The following is a 7,840-nucleotide window of genomic DNA, read 5'->3' as shown; positions in this document are numbered from 1 at the left end:
AACATCACAGCCAGGCTCACAGTGCATTGGCACAGAATGAGCATTGTGCTAAAATCACTACTGTATTACAACACGTGCGGTACTGACTGCCGATAGATACTAACGTCTTTACTGTTATGGTCTTTGTGGTGTGGCATCTGTGGTGGCACAAAGGACTTCTTCGGGCATCACGTTTGGCCATTTCCTCGTAACAACTTCTTAGTCATGACCATAAAAAGTAGGTTGGCATCATCGTAAATGCTCCTGAAACACGACCCAAAATGACGCCGGCAATAGATCCATATACATTTTAATCACCTGAAGATGCGTCTTGGTATTATGCAAAAGGACGTCTTATGCGTCTGAAAAGGACGCCGGAAAGACGCTTGAATGTCTCTCAAAAATGGGTCCTGAGATTCTGTTGCAAAAGATGTCCGGAAAGATGCTTTTGAAAAGAAAAGAAAACTGAAAATGGCGTGATTTGTTACTGGCATAATTTCAATTTGGCGTAATATAAAATGGCGTAGTTTGAAAAACTGAGCAGGCTTTGTAAAACGCAGAAAGAGTTCTTTGTGGTGAGGGGGATGTGTGGACAATTTGAATGCTGGCATATGCTGTTTATTTCGTGTCGTCGCATGGTGTATCCAGTAAAGTAGGGCAAATAACAAATAAGAGTCTGCGTCTAGTTCCTGAACACGTGTTATTACATAGCAGCAGTTGTGACGCGTTGGAATGGGGTTTGTTCTTATGCACAATGTAATGAGCTGCGAACACTTCCCATGACCTGACACATCAAGCATATTTTCTATATCAGTGTACAAATTGGATGATGCATGCAACTTTAGAGGACAGGGTCTGTGGTCTTGAGATGGGTTAGGACAGTGAAGTTTCTGATATATTTTGGTGACGAGTCATTTTAAATGCACTCTCTACCTTCTCATTTGTAGTAGGAAGCTGGCATCACAGCGCAAACGTCTTCTTTAGTATAAATGTTATAGCCAGGTCTTGGATACTCCTTTCTAACAACATCATTGATGCCAGCCAAAAGATGTTTTGCAGGGGATGACACTAATATGACATTTAGGCAACATATGGTTCGGTTCAAATAAAGGTGAACTGACAAAGCGGATATTATCATTGTCAGGTATACGCGGGTTGATGCCGGCCTAACATTGTAGCAGAGCGGGCTTTTACGCGCTGGTTACCTAGCGGGCGGGAGCGTGCCGGGCTGTGAGCTAATATTTTGGAAAAAGCTGCGTCTCCAGCATGTGCATTTAGGATCGTGCAAAGCATACACGATGAAGTTTGTATAGAAACTGGACTTGCAAAACGGAGCTAAAACGTATGTTTTGAATATCACCATCACAGGTAAAGGGCTTAAACTTGGTTGCCGCAAAGTTTGGCGTAGTTTATTGCAATCTGTAACAGTTGTGCACGAAAATGTAACACAGACAAATTTTTCGATGACTAATTCTAGGCTTATCTAAAACTTAAAATTACCATACTCGTGTGAACGTCGGAAGATTAGTGTCTTTTAGGCGTGACTTCAGACGTCGCACGGGGTAGCATCCTCACATGCTATTATTTCATGGCATCTAAAGGCGTGCGACTTTGGAAGAAATTTTGAGTGGCTGGGGATAACTTTTTGTGACCGACGTGGCATGGAAAAACGCCAGCCTTACTACGTATTTTTTCTCGCCACAACTTTGTCTGCACCAGATTAAATGACTGATGTTCAGGCCATAAAACAGCAGTGAGACATGTAGTTAACAAAAAAGTGCAAATCCGTTCAAAAAGCTCCAAGAGCTGTGTGTGCTGACCACCCGGGCAAAAGACCGTGATGAAGACGTGCCGCAAACCACTTATCCAAGGTGATTACGAGACACAACCTCCATCTTAAGTGGGTTTAAACAACCGACCGTAGCGGTTGTCCCTAACTCCGCGTGTCGCACGGTGACCACAGGTCACTCTAACCCCTATCGTGCGTCCCTGGCCTCCGGAGCAGAGTTCACATGCCACACCCATCGCTCACACTCTCTCCTATACGTAATCCCATAAGCCGAGCCGACCGTCCAGCCGCCAGCCGTGGTATAAAATGTGAGACACCACCACGTTTGGTATCACTTGATCCTACACACCCTACGGCATAAAATGAAGGCAAGTGTTCTGAAGGTGGAGTAGAGAACATGTCATAAAGCTTCCAAGACGAATGTGAAACAAAAGTTATTGTCTTCAATGTGTGTTCAATGGAAGGGACCAAAGGAGTGTTTTCCATCATACTCTAAAGGAAAAAACCCGTCCTTTGGGAGATCGTTACTGTCTACAATACTGCTGCGCATTATGTCGACAGTGTGCTCTAAGGGGCAGCAGTAGTTCTGAGGGACATCGACGAAACAGCGGTCTTGATGTACCGTCTGCAGACGTGCTCTGGAAAATATCACCAGCAATACTCAGCATTTCGTACATGATGGCACGTCTGTCATCGATAAAGCCAACGTATTAACACAGTAGGTAACTACGCATGTTTAACGACAGTCAGCGCTATAAAACATGGGTCACGTTTTCAGGTCTTCTTGGTTGTCGCTGTTCTGGCCGTTGCCACCGCCGACAACGCCCGAGGCTACAGGGCCCCGGCCCACCATCAGACTAGCTACGCCCCTGCCCCCGCTCACCGCCAGCCCAGCTACGCTCCGGCCCACCAGCAGAGCTACGATCAGCCGCCCAAGTACCACTTCAACTACGACGTCCACGGCTACGGAGACTACGAGCCCCAGTTCAACGCTCAGGAGGGCCGTGATGGGTACAGCACCCAGGGCTCTTACTCTGTTGTTCTTCCCGACGGTCGTACCCAGAAGGTGACCTACAACGTCGCTGATGCCTACTCTGGCTACGTCGCTGATGTCACGTACGAGGGTGAGGCCCGCTACGACCAGGCTTACGCCCGCCCCTCTTACCATCCGCAGCCCAGCTACAAGCCCGCCCGCAAGCCGGCTGCGTCCCACTACTAGAAAACGAGCTCCAGCAGCGATAAAAACTGGTCGAATGTAGTTATGAAATGATTGTTACTGAATAAATCCCGCAATGTTCTGGGATATCTTTGCACCAGAAAACACCCAGCACCAGTGACTTTAATGTCTACAGGATGGAATAAATAATGCTAAACACTGAAGGCATCTATGCAGGCGGTTTGACCTTTTCAGACGACTTTAATTGCCATCCTGTCCTTGATCTTGCATATTTTCTCAGAAAGTCCGCTATCTGCTTCTAACTTTCACCTTGACACTTATTGGGTTCAGTTCAACGTCTGGTGCCAGAGCGTGGGCGCGGGCTCTCTCTCGCCCTCCTGTTCAACACCCTGTTTAACATCACAGCCAGGCTCACAGTGCATTGGCACAAGAATGAGCATTAGTGCTAAATCACTACTGTATTAGGCAACACGGTGCGGTACTGACTGCCGATAGATACTAAGCGTCTTTACTGTTATGCGTCTTTATGGTGTGGCATCTGTGGTGGCACAAAGGACTTCTTCGGGCATCACGTTTTGGCCATTTCCTCGTAGACAACTTTTTAGTCATGACCATAAAAAGTAGGTTGGCATCATCGTAAATGCCTGAAACACGGCCCAAAATGACGTCGGCAATGCATCCATATACATTCTAACCACTGAAGATGCGTCTTGGTTGCATGCAAAGGACGTCTTATGCGTCTCAAGAGGACACCGGAAAGACGCTTAAATGTCTAAAAATGGGTTCTTAAATTCTGTTGAAAAATATCTCTAGAAAGAAGCTTAAAAAACTGAAAATGGCGTGATTTGTAACTGGCGTAATTTGAATTTGGTGTGATATAAAATGGCGTGGTTTGAAAAACTGAGCAGGCTATGTGAAATGCAGAAAGAGTTTCTAGTGGTGAAAGTGATGTGTGGACAATTTGAAAACTGCCGTATGCTGTTTTTTGTCGTGTTGTTGCATCGTGTATCCAGTAAAGTATGGCAAACAACTTATAAGAGTATGCGTCTAGTTCTTGAATAAGGGTTATTACATAGCAGCAGTTGTGACGCGTTGGAATTGGTTTGTGCGGCACAATGCAACACAATGTGATGTGTTGCGGACACTTCCTATGACCCTGACATATCTAACATATCAGTCTCTCAGTGTACAAACATTGGATGATGCATACAACTTTAGAGGACAGGGTCTGTGGTCTATTGAGGGGGTAGGACGGTGAAGCCTCTGACATATTTTGGTGGCAAGTCTTTAAATTCACTGTCTTCTCATTGGTTGTAGAAAGCTGACATCAAAGCGCATAAGGTGTTCTGTAGTACAATATAAATGTTATAGCCGAGGTACTTGTATCACTCCTTTCTAAACAAGATCGGTGATGTCAGTCAAACAATGTTTTGCAATAGATGACAGATGACATTTTAGGCACAATATAGTTGTGTTCAAATTAAGGTGAAATGACACAGCGGATATTACCATTATCAAGTATACGGGCTGATGCCGGCCTAACATTGTAGCAGAGCGGGCTTTTGGGCTGGATACCTAGCGGGCGGGGGCGTGCCGGGCTGTGAGCTAATATTTTGGAAGAAGCTGCGTCTCCAGCGTGTGCCTTTGGGATCGTGCAAAGTAGGTATGGTGAAGCTTGTATAGAAACTGGACTTACGAAACGGAGCAAAATGTATGTTTCGAATACCATCACAGGTAAAGTCCTAAAACTTGGTTGCCGCAAAGTTTGGAGTAGTATATTGCAATCTGGACAGTTGTGCACAAAAATGTAACAGAAACAAGTTCTCCGATTACTAATCCTAGGTTTATTTAAAACTTAAATTAACATACTGTGTGAACATCAGAAGATTAGTGTTTTGAGCGTGACTTCAGACGTCGCACGGGGTAGCATCCTCACGTGTTATTATTTCATGACACCTTAATGCATGCGAATTTGCAAGAAATTTTGAGTGCTGGGGAGAAAATTTCTTTTTGTGACCGCTGTGGCCTGGAAAAACGCCAGCGTTACTACGCATTTTTTCTCGCAACAACCTTGTCTGCACCAGAGTAAATGACTGTTGCCTCATGCCATATGACAACATTGAGACATGCAGCTAACAAAACCGTGTAGCCCCCCAAAGAACTCCAAGAGCTGTTGTGCTGATCCCCCGGGCAAAAGACCATGATAAAGACGTGCGGCAAACCCCTCACCCAAGATAGTTACCAGGCACGATTACCATTTCAAGTCGGGATAACACAACCGACAGTGGCGGTTGTCCCTCACTCCGCAATTAAAGGCAGTCAGCGCTATAAAACATGAGGCGCGTTTTCAGGTCTTCTTGGTCGTCACTGTTCTGGCCGTTGCCGCCGCCGACAACGCCCGAGGCTACAGGGCCCCGGCCCACCATCAGACCAGCTACGCCCCCGCCCCGGCTCACCGCCAGCCCAGCTACGCTCCGGCCACCAGCAGAGCTACGATCAGCCGCCCAAGTACCACTTCAACTACGACGTCCACGGCTACGGAGACTACGAGCTCCAGTTCAATGCTCAGGAGGGCCGTGATGGCTACAGTACCCAGGGCTTTTACTCTGTTGTCCTTCCCGACGGTCGTACCCAGAAGGTGACCTACAACGTCGCTGATGCCTACTCTGGCTACGTCGCTGATGTCACGTACGAGGGTGAGGCCCGCTACGACCAGGCTTACGCCCGCCCTTCTTACCACCCGCAGCCCACTTACAAACTCGTCCACAATGCGATTGCGTACAACTAAAGCGACGTCGAGCAAAAAAGTAACTGAAACGCCGGCTAGAGCTGGTAAATGTTGGCTGGGTGCGAGGATGAACCAGCTACATGTAATTTATGGAATGATTGTTACTCAATACATCTGCCGATGAGCTATGTCATTTTGGCACAAGAACACAGAACAAGGTAAAAGCACGTGCACAATGCTCATACATATGTAAGGGTGGTGATTAGCGTGAAACGTTCGACATATTTCTGACTGCTCCCAGCCATGGAATAGAAAGATTTTAATGACATTTTTAGGACGTCATGAATGCCCGGGCGACCTTCAAATAGTCTCCCCTAAATAGTCTGCACATCTTCGCGGGCGTGCAGCTTTGAAACTGGAAGGTGTTGGTCTAAGGACAAGACTGCTAGTTGTTCCGAATGATCTTCAAGACGGCTATTTCAGCTGAAATCATATACAAATGTGCACTTCACTTCCTTTAATTTCATACTGAGACCTCGTGAGCGTGAAGAGAAGCAGGGCTGAGAGTTGAACACCAAAGCCCACACATCTCAGGCGAAAATATCATAAGAGAGCTATAACCGTGTATGTACAATGTACCGAAGGAATCTTGGTGGGCTACATGACTTCGTTATTCATGTGATCGGTGTCTTGAGACACTAATGCGGGACATAGTTGTATAAGTTGGATGCCGAAACGTACAAAATAATTTGTTTGGTTTAAGCTCTTTCAATCTAACATTGCGCAGCCACATGACCTTCACCCATGCCATCAAGCTGTCTGAAGCGGGGAAGAAGCTGCTGAGTATCTCGTACTTCATCCTTAGCTTTTCCGTTCGTGCTGTTGTGACATATAATTTAAGCCCTGGTTATATATGCATATGTGTGCAGATATATATACATTATAATAGATATATATATAATATATATATATATATATATATATACATGTAGATAGTATATGTACATATGTATATTAATATATACATGTGTAATATATACTATATATATATGTATATATATGTATATATTTACACATGTATATATATACATATGTACATATATATAATATATATATATATATATATATATATATATATCATATCGGATCGGCATCAGAATCATTTCATCCGCGGCGAAACATTTTGCATCCTTGGGCACCAGCCCGCTCTATCGACTCAAAAACGAGACCGGACCAAATTGCCCCATGCGTGGAAATGGGAGATGATAGTTTAACGTGTGTGCAACGAAAGGACATATGCAGGGCCTGGTGAGGGTTCGAGGAGGCGGTCCAGTTCGGGGGGCCTTGTTGAGATGCACTAATGTGTACGTACGTGGTTTGTAGATCACGCTCTTCGAGCAGCTCTTACACCCGGAGTCGTTGGAGACCGATCATTGTGCGGTTAATCTATCGCAGCATCCAAGGTCCCTGACAGTGCGGGAAGTGTATTACTCATGCACTCAGGAGTGTGGTGGGATTTAGTTGCTCGCAATGGAAAACATGATGAAAAACAAGGCTAATCATTCGTGATTTCATATTCGTCAGTCTTGGCTCCCGCACAATATCATTCTCAGAGGGAACAAAAACCGTCAACACCACCTCCGAAGCACTACATCGCTACCGCTCTGATACCCTTTTGGGGGTCATGGGACAACTTTACGGGATCGATCAGGACAAAGATGGCTACTACAGGACAGCGAGACACCGCACACGCTACGAGTCTCACTAGACTGATTGGCGGAATATTATGGAAGGGCACGTCAGCCATATTGTGGGCTTCTCACTGGCCCAACTTGTCGTCTCTGGACTATATGCAGTGGAATTACCTCAAGGGACAACGTCCACGTACACAAGTTAGTGGCCTTTCAGGACCTCAACATGCCTTCATACTTGTGATGAGACAGGTCACGGTCAACATGATCGAACGCGCGGTTACTTGATCGAGCGGAAGATTGAACATCTGTAGTAGGTTTGGGTGGCTTGCAGCCAGGAGTCTGTTGGATCTCGCATTCAGCATTCAGGATTCATCAGAATTCAGGGATGTATTCCGTTGTCCCGATTTATTGGATATGGAAGCACTGCTGAGTGTCACTGTCGCTAATCGTGTTTTGCGACTGAATTGCCAGTC

This window comes from Pollicipes pollicipes, unplaced genomic scaffold, assembly GCF_011947565.3.
Source record: "Pollicipes pollicipes isolate AB1234 unplaced genomic scaffold, Ppol_2.1 Scaffold_6686;HRSCAF=7923_pilon_pilon_pilon, whole genome shotgun sequence".
Lineage (NCBI taxonomy): Eukaryota > Metazoa > Arthropoda > Thecostraca > Pollicipedomorpha > Pollicipedidae > Pollicipes > Pollicipes pollicipes.
Note: the sequence above shows the minus strand (reverse complement) of the source record.